Source organism: Amphiura filiformis, chromosome 1 (genome assembly GCF_039555335.1).
Source record: "Amphiura filiformis chromosome 1, Afil_fr2py, whole genome shotgun sequence".
Classification (NCBI taxonomy): Eukaryota; Metazoa; Echinodermata; class Ophiuroidea; order Amphilepidida; family Amphiuridae; genus Amphiura; species Amphiura filiformis.
In genome coordinates, this window is record NC_092628.1 from 58,627,106 (window position 1) to 58,642,387 (window position 15,282).

General features: G+C 35.3%; 1 protein-coding gene across 2 annotated transcripts in view; it reads left to right on the forward strand.

Annotated features, from left to right (window-relative positions):
- The window catches only part of LOC140149714 (D(1) dopamine receptor-like), a 200,347-nt gene that overhangs the window by 15,267 nt on the left and 169,798 nt on the right, over positions 1-15,282 (forward strand). Inside the window, exon 1 of one of the 2 annotated variants that reach the window (XM_072171790.1) lies at positions 10,550-10,725. The exons of the other annotated variant lie outside the window; for it this stretch is intronic. The gene's annotated coding sequence lies outside the window, so the exon portion shown is untranslated. Of the gene's footprint in view, positions 1-10,549; positions 10,726-15,282 lie in introns of those variants that run through there. 2 annotated transcript variants of the gene reach the window in all.

The following is a 15,282-nucleotide window of genomic DNA, read 5'->3' on the forward strand; positions in this document are numbered from 1 at the left end:
TTGGCACTTGGACAATTTATTTGATTTTATTCGCCTGCTTATAATGTGGTAAATCTCATGTGAGATAGGAACAAACCATGACGATGACCTGCCCTACCTTTTATGGACCTTTTATACTTTCTTTTCTTCTTATATTCTGCTTACATTGAATACTCTTGCATCCTACGATGGTATTTTGTACGTCAGGTTTCTGATACCGCAATGTATTTAAACGCGTGGTGTGCTGAATAATCATCACTTTTCATAATTTACCCAACTTATTTGAATGCTAAACCATTACAAAGTTGTATAAGATGACTCGACGAAGTGGTCTGAAGTACTGAATTGTGATTGTTCAGATAAAGGAAGCTCGTAGTGTACATGGTGAAGAAAAGAATCGCATGGTTTAACCGAGGTGTAAGGTAAACCATCAACATTAGACGCCACCCCAGTTAACTTAACAAGGACAGCTCGTCATATGACAACCAAGATCAATAAAACAATATTCCATCAGTTTGAAAAAAAAACCAAAGTCCTTGTGTCGAAAGCTCATGTAAGTGAACAATTTTAGTTATGTGTATCGGTCAGGGGTTTAAACTTTATCAATAAAATTCGGTAAGATAAGATTTCATTATCTATTTACATTGTTCTATTGACCATCAGTTATGCATTATAAACATTACTTGGCCACCCTAATGATGGTTATTTTATTCACCATTGCTCTTTCTTGACATTTTTTTTCTTTCTAGTTAGTTTTTATTTTGTCGGTTATATTTTATAATAAATAATAAATAATAATAAATAAATTTCGGATTTATATAGCGCCTTTTTCCAGCTAGATCTTGAAGGATTCAAAAGTGCCCACCCAGTTATTTCGCCCATAAAAAAATTGAGCACCAAATAATAATTATCATAAAACTAGTAGTACCATGACGCATTCTTGAAATCAACTTGCATTTTGAAAGTGATGATAATGAAAGTGATGTATAATTCTTAAGATCTGCCAATTTATTCATTTACCATGTTTACAACTTCGGAATAGGAATAAAATCACACAGTACATAATATTATTTTGAGCAATTTCATTTAATTTGTTTATTTAATTTAATTTACTAGCTGTAAGCAACATGAATATCATTTATTAATCTTAAAGCAATTGATTTTATACCAGAATTAATAGTACTCTTTGTTCCTAATAGTAATAACAAGACGATGAAAATCTCACGTGTTGCAAATAGTGCAATGAGCAGCAACCTTCACCACAGTGATTGTTATCTGTGAGGCGTTTTCAATTGCCTTTGTATAACGATAATAAGACATTCGAATGTAATGCTTCTCTCACTGTCATCATTATTAAAAATGTCTAGAATGCTAAAAGCAACATTTTTGCTCCAAATTTTGGTATTTGTAGCCGACAGCATTTTTGAGCATTGGAGGAAGACAAGTTTGCTATTGCCCTTTTTTAGCAATGAAGGAGACGATGAAAATCTATATGCCAAGGTAAGGTGTTGCCTTGAAGCCAATATTTCCCAAATATATTCCATAAAAAATTAGCATCGTTGTGACCATGGACATCACGTCTTGTTCCAGGGATTCTGAAGAATTCCTTTTAGTTCTAATATGAATTTGAAAATGAATGGGTTTTAAACATATTAACCTAATATCACTACATCAAGTACGTGACCACTCTATGATATTCTTGATAGTAAGATGAACACGACATGCAGCTGGATTCGATTATTAGAAACTTTCAGAAGACGCAAACAATGAATATTGGTTGTTTTCATCATGTTAAAAGAAAACCACGCGATGCTTAAGTACGTTATAAACACTATTTGAATTTCAGGATTCAAAATGAGTTTCAAACATTCTTAATAACCCCTGTGCATCTTTTAATCTTAACCACGCTTACCGATTTTAAAGTCTCGGGCAGTCAGATCCCAGTAACACTTGTTGCAGTAAATAGTAAGACTATACTAGACATACTATTAAATAAATAACACGCTGAACTCTTATAGCTTTCAGCCTTACAATATATTTCGAGGTTGCAAATTCAATGGTGGTATATATGGCTAAACAGAATACGTTTATAAATTTATACTGCAAAGTATTAAATGGCGCGTCCAATTCGGTTTGGGATTTGATATTATCAGTAATCGGCATAATCCTCACCACTCTATTTACGCGCTCAAAATTTAGGCGGGATAATATTCTCAATTTGCTTCCTTACCTATCATTATTGGTATTGCCTGTAGCGTCTAAGAGCATCCAATACTAATTGACAAGGGTTACCCGACGACAAAAAGTGGCAACATATTTGACACTTGGACAGTTTATTTGATTTGATTCGCCTGCTTATACTATTGGGTCTTCAATGGTCTCTATCCTCGACTATAAATCTCATGTGGGTAGGAACAAACCATGACCTGCCCTACCTATTATAGACCTTTTATACTTTATCTTTCTTCTTATTTTTTTCACTAAGGATTTGAACACTTTTGCATTCTACGGTAGTATGAGCGTATTTTGTACGTCAGGTTTCTGATACCACATTACAGTCAGACACGTGGTGTCGTTATAATTATCACTTTGACAATTTACACACAACTTATTTGAATGCTTATTAACCATTACAACGTTGTTTGTAGTGTAATTTTAGTAGTCCTATGACTTTCTGTTTTCAGTCGCGGTTGAGGTATAAGACGACTCGGCGAAGTGGTCGCTATGCTTTAAGTACTATCATATATCTGAAGTACTGAATTGTAATTGTTCAGATAAGAAGGCTCGAAGGGAAGACAAGATTCGCTTGATTTCATTGTCTATCACTCTTGTTTTGCAATCCATCCTTTTGACCATCAGTGATGCATAATGAACATGACTTGGTTAAACTAAATTCACTATTTTTCTTTGTTAACTTTTCACTTTCTTTTTAGTTTTTGTTTAATCAGCAATATTTTTGCACATGAAAAATTATTATGTTAAGGGTAGACGAGGTATTGTTGGTCGAAGCAGCCAAAAACCGATTTTCATTATCTAAATCAATATATTATTGAAAAATAACACTTTGATGTTTTGCAAAAGTTCATTCCACCAATCACATAGTCGATCTTTTACCAAATCATCAGACAGGTAACGAAGTACACGTCGTGCAATAAAATATCTCATCTCATCTGAGTTGATTACAATGCTCATTAAAGGGTTAAAAATTAACATTCATAAAATTAAAAGGAAAGGTGACACTTCTATATCGACTGGAATTATTTACAAGTTTTACAAAACAAGGAATTCAAACAGAATTGGTGCTGCAAATAACATATTTATCAACGAATTATGGTTGGATACAAAAATAATGAGTACGTTAGCCCATGCCTGCATTTGAAACTAAGATAAAGCAGATTTGTCACCTTGTTAAAAATTGAGGCAACTTGACTAACACATTTCAATGGTGAATGATGGATTATTTTGAATCAGAAATGTAACATTCGAATAATTTAGAGCATTTATGCCCTGATTTGTAGCAAAAACTTCACAAATAACAAGATACAAAATTATATCGATGTACTACGAAAACCGTATGTTCAATTATTTGCTTCAACAAAAAAATATTTTGATCAGTGTTTGAAATCCTTATTTTATACCCTTTAAAATCATACCAGATATGTTAGGATGACTCCTTACCTTGGTCTTTAAATCAATATTCCCTCCAAAATGTCTTCTGTGTTCTATCAAATATTGCCATGATTAATGGACTGTATCTTTTATATTGCCCTGGCGACTTAGTGCTCATTTTGTGGGAGCATGTGATTATGAGTTGAGATTTTCTGGCTCTCAACCCTCAATGTTTTGTTACGTTGCTGTTTCATAATGTTAGACACACATAAACTTTCGAGGATCGACCGCAATGTAATTTTTGTAGAACGTTGAACCTTGATGATAGGAAGAAAACAATAATATTTGACGGACGTTCAATATTTGCTTTTGCAATGACCGTAATGATATAATCCAAAAACTATGCAGAAACAGTATGTCATACAAAAAACTTAAAGCAGTACAATCGATATACGACGGTTCTATTTATGAAATATGTGCTTATTTAAGCGTAGATAGGCAAGTTTAGGTGAAAAACACAGGTAACACTAGGTAAGCTGAATACGAATGTTTGTTTGTCGTATTCTGGTTGCCTGTTTTTGCAGGCATTTTGTGATCCACAGCCTCATCCCCCACACTTTTCTCCCCTGAAAACTTCTGGCTACATAATGTTTATGTACAAACAATTTCTTGCAAATTAATTCGTTTGGAAAAAATATCGTCAAATTTGAATTACGTTCTGGTGTACCAGAACGAAATCAGAATCAACTGAATTTTTTTTCATGGAAATATACTGAAAAATATCATTAAAAGTGGATTCTAGGATCACAAAATACTCCTTTAAGTAGAACCAGACTAATACTTTTAGTTTATACCTTTCACGTAGGAGAGTTTTAAAAAATACGTATGTTTCCTTTTAATGCCTTACAAGCTGACCTGTAGAGGCAATGGTCATTGATTATTGAGTCGGTTTGTCTTATAGTAAATAACATTTGATTTTGAAAGAACATTTTGATTTGCCATATTAAAACTGCCCAGAGGAAAGGTTCGCCATGTGAATTGGTTAACAACGCTAGGTAAATTAATGGTGCAATTATTTGTCATCAGTAACTTTGTGTTTATGCTTTAGCAAATCGTCACTTGGGGTCAGATAACGAGGAGTGCTCTTGCTTTTCAGTTAGGACTGGTGAACCGCAGGACTAGCGAACCTTAGGATAAGCGAACGTAAACCATTTACATTATTGCTTTCCATGACTATAAAGCTCATTAATGTTGAGCTTTTGAATTGTGTGCAACGCTTACATTACTACCTCAACATTTTGTAACGGTTAAGTTTCCAAAATGTAACGATATCAAGTTGCCTTGACTCAGTAAGTCAACATCTTGATGGCACTCATAAGCTGCCTTGCTTAAAAAGCATATAACAGGTACACGTTTATATAGTTGAACAGTATAGACATAGAACTTGCTCTCAACATTGATTCACCAGAGGCAATGGATGTTCATTCCAATCCTGTTATCCGTAGAGTGCTTTGAAAGTTTAATCAAATAAGTCAATTAAAAGATAGCATTTAAACTATTGCAATTGAAATGACATTTCTAGAAGCACACTCTTAACATAATAACTTGATATATTTTTTGGGTATTAGCCTCGTGGTGGAATAAAATAGTTTTTTATATATAACATGCTTGAGTGAACATAGGTCATAAGGTCAAAACGTTATACAGGCACCTGGGCACTATAAAAGAAAACCACATGTGCTAATCAGTGGTTCCAAGCGGCTTAGGCGCAACAAGAGAGGGGTGTACAGTAAAGCATCAGACACATGAAATAAGATGCTTATGCACTCTGCTCTTGACGGATGGTGCGCCGTTGTCAGATATGTCTCCGATTACTCCCTCTGGTAGGCTATTCCAAACGTAAACTGCCGTGTGGATGAAGGTCATGCCAGTGGAAATTGGTGCTGTGAGAGCATGGCAAGGCATGGACAAGCTGGAGCGGGTAGCTCTTCTGACTATACAAATGCCTTTGGTAGCAGTGTCTTCAGATTTGGTGAGCAGAAGCTGGTATGTATTTTGTAGAGGACTTGCTACATGGAGCAGGTTAACAATCAAAGCAACAGAAACAAGGAAGTGAATTTCTACATATTTATTTCAAAACTTTTAAAGCCGGCACCTTCGGGCTTCAACAATACATAAACGTACATGTTAATCTGTTAATCAATATGATAAACATTTACCTATCTCACCTTATTGGTCAACGCAGTAATGTTTAGCCAGGACTAGCCAACAGGCACGTTTACAGTGTACGATCCCTGGGTTATATCGCGATGGATGAGAATATGGGCCATCACTATTTAAAATGTAGCAAGAAATATTGGGCCCTCCAAACAAATAAATCCTTTAAAAGCACATTGGTGACGAATATCAACTTGGTGCAAACTTGTGCTTTAATCCTTGTATTGGATTCAAGGCTTTAAATTAAATCCCAGGAATTAAACATTATTAGCCTCAACATATTAGCAGTACTGACCGATATGATGCTGAGACCTGCGGCTAAGTATATATTGAGCTAGCTCGCGCCATAAGTTATGCAATCTTGTTAGAAGAATATTGTTGAATTTGGAAGCACGGACCAAACCAACAGAATCGATTGGTATTGTATCTCATTTGGTTGATTCGTATGCGGTGGCTCGGGTCTTGCTATAATATTTCAGAATATCATTATCATATTAATTATGCATTTTATTTATATGTTTGACATACTTATTGATTGCTAATCAATTTTGCAATTTAGAGCAATCATGTGGACGAGGCCAATGCTGTTAATGGAAAACTTTTATGTGTAAAACTTGTGTCTGTGTTCCAATATAATCTCAAAACGATTGGGGTTTCTTATCCATTTTTGTTTATACTTATAACAGGTCTTCCCAATTTTGTTGCTCGTTAGTTAAATTAGAAAGTACAATTACCATGTTTTCAAGGTGAAATCAGACCAAAACGTAAAGTACAATTAATCGAGATATTGTAACAAAACGCAAACTTTTGAAAATCAATTTGGCAAAATTGGTAGTACTAATTTTTAAAGATTCATTCACATTACGGTCTCTTGTAAAGTGATGAGCAGTTAATCGAAATTATCAATAAATGTTTCTCACCGCATTTACTTCAAAGTATTACAAAATCAAACAATTCCCTGGATATTACTGATCTTGTATGCTGAAGCAAAATGACAGCGTTGATAGCATATCCATTCTATAAAAAATATCACGTCGTTTTTGTGTCTTCATATTAACGCAAGCCTATTGAAAATACCGTATAAGGAAATTGCCAATACAAAATGCCACGGAATGAATATCTCAAAGCATCTGTGTTATTATAACTTTTAAATCAAATAAGCATCAGAAATAGCAAGTACTTAAAACGATCAAGACAAGTGTGCAAGTGTAAAAGAAATGGAATGTTCATATATGGAAGCGGATTGACAACAAAGAAGGATCTCTTCTAAGTTAATTTTCTGTGCTTGAGCGCAAATAAAAATGCACACGATTTGAAGACTTGTACTATATTACGATCCATCTGTGTGCATAATAAGAAAAGTCCGATATTTCACTTGTCTTTGACAAGTACATTGTTGAATATTTTCGGTTTGAATTACCCAAGATATGAGCCGTAAGAATTCAATCGATATAACGCTCCGGGAATACGTTCAGTAGGAAATATTGGTTTTATACAAGCAGTAGTTGTATGCCTATATCTTGCAATTGTCTATAAGCCTGAGTTTATTGCTGCTAGGAATTCTATGAAGGGAAATTCTTCTAACCAAAGCTTTAATCCTTACTATCTCAACATGCTTTAAATCATGGTGCTGTATTTCAAACATTCTTGAAGTATTCCTGTAAATATTTAACATGTAATCATGTAATACGAATCTTGTACTCGCTTGATTGCGTTCTGCATTATGATTTCATTATTATTGTTATAAAAACAATTAATTTCTGACATTTTTCAACTTGAATTATTTAACTGTATCTGATATCCACCTAAAAAAGCTTGAATTCCCATAAATACAATGCAAATGGTTGCTTTGACTCGGGGGCAGTGATAGCATTTAAATATTGCATGAATTCAAGGTTAGTTTCACAATAAGAACAATCATTGATTGTTCTAGGGTTGAGAAAGTTCAATAAACATTTTTTACTCAACTATAAATAGTATAACTATATGAAAAAGTATAGCAAGAAACATTTCGAAGATACACTGCTCACCCGCATTCTCAACCTACAGTGTTCTCAACCCAAAGAAGATTTTCACATCATCCCAGAATGCACCATGTGCTGTACATACCAAGTATGTGCAAGTTAACCTTTTTCAGCCATACCAAACCATGACATATCTGCCAGGAAAGGATTAGGCAAAACGAAATGTTAACTGCCCTCCACCGACCGACCCAAAATTGGCCAAAATCAGTTGTTGTTTTTTAGTTTTAGTTTTTAGTTTATGATTTTAATTACATTTACATTAGCTTTCATTTCAAGGCTAAATTTGGCCAAAAGAAGAAGAAAATCATTATTGTAAACCCATTATAACATTTATAACAGTCCTTTCCTGCATCATTTGTTTCCAATAAACTGTGTCTCATGCCTAGTAAGTATGTAGCCATTCTGACTGAATCCATATCTTATGCATGCGTATTGAATGATGTATTGATTTATTTTTCCACATGACCAATATTCATTTCCTAAAGTAGTGGGTCATTAAAAAAAATATATATTTTCCGACCGACCCACCTACACCAATATTCCCACTGGAGGGCAAGCAAACATATCATATTTTGCCTTATAATGTTCTTTCATGTGCAAATAACCAATTTCACACGCTAACGGATTTGTGGATCTATCAGGAACTTATCTTTTGTTATATGCTATAAAATCCTTTTGAAATTTATGTGTTTAAAATTGCGGTCTACATGCATCAGTGAATATCAAAAGAGAAGCTAGGTTGAAGAGAAGCTAGGTCGAAAGGGAAGCATGGTGGCCTAATGGTTATTGCGCGAGCTTAATAATCGAAGGGCTACGGGTTCGAGCCCCACTTCGAGCCCCACCACGGTGTGTTGCGTCCTTGGGCAAGACGGCTTAATTCCCAATTGCTTCACTCCACCCAGGTGTAAATTGGTGAGCTGCTGGGGCGTAACCACATTCTAGGTCGGCTGAGAGTACCTGCGCACCAGTTGCGGACTTGTGGAAGCGGAAATGATTCTGTTATATCCTGGCAGCGGAATCATTGTTGAAGTGTAGCGCAGGTTAAATCCCCGACATTTATTTATTCATTTATCTCCGTGTCAAAAAATAATTTATTCCCATATTTCATTTCACATTTCAAAACCCTATTTTGTTTTACTTTCGGGAGCTGTTGATTTTTGAACACTTGCAATGAATGCACGAGACCTCCAGTTACCTAAAATACCATCCTAAACTTTGAAGCAATAGTGATATGGCTGCTGAAAACTGAAAATTATAAAAGAATGTATAAATGATATCTAAAAAATGACATTGTTTTGTTGTACTATCGCAAATTGCGATTCATTTTCTAGATGTAACCATTTTATGGGACACCATGTACATAACTATTTTAGCATACTTAAAATCAACGTGCGTTACTCCGTCACCAAAGCTTTGTCATAAGATTGCACTCAGGATTGTATAGCTTTAATTGAGACACTTAAAAGATTTAAGTAATGTGATGAGAAGTTGCGGTAATAGCCCGTATGCAACATTAAGTAGAGATATATTCAGCAAGTATAACTTTACTAATTTAAATTACATATTATTCGCCTTCGGTTATAACTAGACATTATAGATTCTAATACGGTTTTTATACTCATCTACTGAAACAAGGCTAATAATAGACTTTTAAATCTAAAGATTATGAAGACATAATGTGTTATTTCAAGGTGAATTATTTAAAGATTCCGTGGAAAACTTCACATTATAATTCAAATTAATGCACTCCGCTATAATAGCCTTAATGTCTTTCAAAGTATGCACACAAGTGTAAGAACACCAGTGTGTTAACATAAAATAAGCTTATATTACCCTAAAGGAAAATCAATTTACGAAGAGTATGTTGACCTACATAATATGTTTCCAAGATAATTGGTGTGCAAGTTCAACGATTTGGCCATCGGTGAGTCGCTTGTGTTTTATTTAGTTCTTATAAGTAAATCGTTTCTCATGCAATTCAATGCACGCGCATTTAGGTCCTTCAGCAAAAGTGTTCTTTTTATACCATAGAATGGATGCGGCGAATAGCCACAGTAAAATATACCTATTATGCAAACACAGCCACAGTAGAATATAGCCTACCTAGTATTCAAAACAAAACATTAGACTCAAGAAATAGGTGTGCTTATGATAGAACTTTTGTAACCCTATTACGGTAACGGGGATTATATAAATAATAAATCCGGTTTTTTTTTTCTCGTGTGAGCTTTTGATTTTGATTTCTCGAATACATTTAAAGATAAACTAAACGCAATGGATTGCTGGCTGTGGAACCTACATAAATGTTTGTAGAGTAAACACTTTTGTGTCACCTGTAAAGTCTTACGAACAGTCATGGCACTGGATTTCATGTGCGAAGTCAAACACTCCTGATGGACGAAATAGGAATAGCAAATGATCTCCTACGCTATTGAGATATTGGACGAGAGTTGCCGCGATATCGACCTCGCATTTAACTTTCAAACGGAAATCGGTTTATTACTTAGGCGGTCACAGCACACTATTCAGAGTTTAAATCTGCTTTGGTGACGTCACTCGTCTCTAAACCCGACTTGTGACGGTGCATATGATGCTATTGGACACTCATCATACTTTAGCTTTGCTTGACTGTGGTCTCCTGCAACCCTGTGGAGTTTATGATCGCTACCCAAGGAATTATTTGGACCTCTAATTTGATCCCGACGCCACTTATACGTTATTACCTGACCGTGTTACGCCTGTCACAAAGTAAGTCATTTTGGCGCGAAATGGCAAATAGACATACTCAAAGTCGTCTGCTAACCGCTGTCGATGTGTTCATGCATATAATGTGAGAATCTGTGGTGCAGACAACGTTACCGTGGCATTGAAATCGCAGATTACCAAACTGAAGCATGTAAGTAGTTTTATTGAAGGCAAAATTTTGATTCTGTGTATTGCGGTTACTATTATTGTTTTGTGTAGACTATTTATTAATGTTTTAATAATTACAAATATATATGTAAGAAATGTATGGCGTGGGGCCTAAGTTAGGGGTGGGCGATGGATTGAATAATTGACTTCTGATTTCGTAGGAGAACCAGTCGCTATTGTACACTTATCTTGTGGGATAACCCATAATATCAATGTATTTTTGTTATTTCGTACATTTTTTCATGACTACGTCTTCTCCTAACATGCTGATATAACGTGTCACTCCGTCTGTTGATATCAAACTAAGATTTACATTTCAAATTCATTATCATAATCATTACCATTCAATATGCTGATCATGCATTCATTAAATTACCATGCAAGCCACGAGTTTTTATAAAATTCTGAACATTGATAATTATTTTATACAACCGACGAGCATGACATTCTTAAGTGTAATGTTGTCGCTTCAATGAGACCCAAAAATGTTCTAAACACAAAGTGTAACCTAGAAGGTAGTTGCTCTGGGTGCATTGAACAGATATCAACGTCAAGGAAGTCGGATATGTGACAATAGCTGTCTACATTTATCTTCCTTTTCATTTATGTAATTAAGTAACAGAAAAGAAACATCCAGTTTCAGTACTTGTTACAGGTTCCTCAGATTGTATGTGCTTGTAAGTCATCGACCAGTTGGAGATTCCCCGCTGCTCAAATCATTCACTTCAATTTAGCCATACAATTTTATACTCCCAACTACTAATCGGAAAGCAGGCCAAGTGAGCTAAAACATTCTTGTGAATATGAGCAAGGACAGAAAGGCAATGGCTGCCACGTGTCCTATTAAATCCCTAATGATTTAAAGATGGATCATCATGGGAGATTACCCGCTGCTCAAATCATTCACTTTAACTTATCCATACAATTTTATACTCCCAACTAAATCGGAACGCAGGCCAAGTGATCTATGAGCAATAACGGAAAGGCAATGGCTGCCACGTGTTAGATGGACCATGATGACCATTACTTTGTTTGTCCTACAATGTTAGCGTTTTTTTGTACTTACGGGCAATGATATCAAAACTCAAGTTCAAATTCAAGTTTATTTGTTCTCATCTCAATTCACATCATTGTTATAAACAAAATGGTAAATACAAGATAAAAAATACATTATCCCTAACACGCCCAGGTACTACAAAATACTACTTCATATAGGCACTGCGCGTGCGTGCAACCCACGTGATGTGATGACGCAATCACCCTAATTGATATATATGCACGATTTTGTATATCGGCATGATTTTTTTCCAGGCCAGCGAAAGACCCGTGGCTAAGTGTCGCCGATCTATTGTTTGGCATGCGAGGGGTCCCGGGTTCGAATCCCACCCAGAGCAAACAACGTCTTTGTTGTTTATTTTCTCTCTTTATTCTTTCATTATTTCCCTTCCACTCGCCAAAAAGCCCTTGGGTAGTTAGGGTTATGATATTACTAAGATAAGAACATGTAGAGTGAAGAGACGTGGATCTCGCAAAGATACAAAGCGAGAAGCTTGTTGCACCCAATCTCTGACATACCTTACGCAATGTAAAATGTGATGTATTATGTAGGTGTTTCATATTATAGTCAATGATTTAATGCTAAGACTGCCAGAAATTGAAGATTCACTCACACTGATTGTATTCTTATGTCGTCTGTTGGATTTAATGCGCCGCGACCAATTCATAGGAGGACGCTACACAATAGAAAATTGAGAGTTACGTGGGATATGTGGAAGAAGACATCTTGTGAATATTTTTAGTCTTCCAAACCTTTACCAATATTAGTTAAAATTTCGCACTATTGGCTAAACTTTAATATTACTTTTGGGCAACAATTTAGAATGATTATATTACGTTGGGCAATGTTTGCTTAAACATATTTATTTTTCAGTGTAGAACATGAAGAAGTGCGCATCAAAGTCTCAGGATAGGTTACATAGAGTAATGAATGGCAGCTATAGCTTTGACATACAGCTATCTACTCTTCACTTCCAAAATGAAATATTCAGAGACGTGTAGTAGGTTCCGCATCGCCAATTATTGTAATCAGAGTAGTCTTTCACGTCTTGTGTATCTGTAACTAAGCCTTTGTAATGTATTGCATACGTAAGAGGTAGTAGCCACTGAAACCGAGCGGTCAGTCTACAAACATGATTTAACTTACCATAGCTGCACTTGAATGGACTTGTGGGACCAAAAGGATATCATCAACTAAGCAGAATATAAACACTTGTATCATTCATTTTCCGCTGCCCGTGACTTTCTTACAAACTTGTTTTTTGTTTCTTGTTTTAGAATGAGAATGCTAATTGATAATACTTGGAAATAATTTAGTGGTCAGATGCTGTTTATGGTGGGTGCTTTTATTTAGTTTTGTTGTTGTCCATGCATTAATTCCGGTATTTTGTGTAGATCTCCTGGGTCTGGTAAATCGACCTTATCATCCCAAAATAAACATCAGTACACATATGGGGTTATCGAGGATTCAGAACCAGAAAGCCGTAACTCACTATGACCAGCTCTCACAAAATAAGCATAAAGTTGGCTCCTTACTTTGGTCTTCAAAAATCAATATTCCCTCCACAATGTCTTTTGTTTTCTATTGAATTTTGTCATGATTAATGGACTGTATCTTCTATAGCCCCCTGGCGACTTTATGCTCATTTTGTGGGAGCAGGTGATTATGAGTTGAGACCCTCGTTATGTACTACACATATGTGGGGATGTGGATATGGGTTGCTTCGACATATTCGAAATAATATAGAATCTAAAGCCAGGAATATTTGATGTAATAAACAGGGTTCCAGGTCTAATCCAAGAAATGTGTTTATAATAGTCATGTCAGTATTCCATTCTGATTATCAAATAAACTGATTATGGTCTTTGAGGCAGATTTTGACTGATACGTATCATCATCTGTCGCTTGTAATTTAACGTATGTGCATTAAAATACCTTGCACCGTGTCATGGTCTGTCTGGATGACTTATACTTTTACAATGCATGTAGTAATCAATTTTGTTCACAAAATTCCAACGTCTATTTTTAGACTGGTGGACGAAGCATTACTGGGAATATTTACATGCTCGAATGATTTCAAAATTATGATAAGGACAATTTTTAATCCTGATATTCAGTGCAACTGTTACAATTCTTCTACGCACTCGACCTTTGCAGAATTCGGCTTGAACCATCAACATTGATGTTACATAATTAGATCATCCATTCAATCAGACATTAAATGAGCAACTTCATCTACTCCAGTGCTTCGATAATTTTATCTCGATTGAACATGTAATAGATGTAACATTAACTTTGACACTGGAGACATATAAGCAACTGTTGCTTCTAGTTTAAGTGCGTTATCCCCAGATATCGGTAAGATGGTTGTAAATTACCATGAAGCGAGACTTAATTTTATTTGAAATCGGATGCATACAGAGGTTAACTCTTGTCTAATCTTAGGCATCGGGATACTTTCTTGTATTGAAATGTCAAATGCCTTGCTAATATCACCTTCCATTGGCTGGTCCGGTGTCATGTAACTCTAAGTTTCAAATGTGTATGTTTACACGTTATACCGTAGTAAATAGAAGCGGTAATTTCTAACTGTAAATCTGGCACTTATTCTGGTCAGAAATGAAACCATACAGTCTTTGTTAGTTTGTTAGCATTGCCAAGGTTAGTTTAAGGCATTGGGATGCTAGACGAGTCGTAGAGCAATCTTCTCCTGAAATCATCGACTAATCAAATCGATTTGATGCTGTTAATGAAGGTGCCCCACATATTCTGTTAACACAAGAGCTTGAACTCCTCCATTAGAATAGCAAACCCACTCTACCATTCAAGTTGTTTTTAATTATTTATATCAACCCCTATGTAAAGGGAACAAAGAAAGGATACCCAAGAGCATTTGTAATTAATTGGCGTGTTTGGATTGCTAGAATAGTTACCATATGATATAGAAATAGAGAATTGACATAAAATTAGTTACATGCTTGCATTTTGTAATTGTAGCCACTTTACAATAACAATCACAGTTAGCGTTACCCTTTATACGGCCCATGATAAGTGACTGATACAGTTAAAAGATTGAGACATCCACAAGCGCTGTTATTATATAAGCACAGCCGTTAAATTGTATTCTTATTTGAGTAATGGTAACAATATCCTTGACTTTGTAACATATATATCCTTTCAAACGCAAGACATCTCAATGGGATCTAAATATTTTATTACTTACGTCTCGAACGGAAATTTAAAGATAAAGATGACTATTCTTAAATGCACTGTTAGCATACTGCAAGCACTGGATGACATTCAACGAATCCATAGTGAGTTTACTTAGTGCTGAATGGAAATGACTACTTTTTTATCTTTTAGTTTATAGAAAATCCGTTCACGAAGTTAGCCTATCCCGTGTGCTTTCTTTGTGTCTTACAATGAGATTTTAAATCGTTAGGAGAATACAAGACCGTCGTAACTGACAATTATATACAAAGG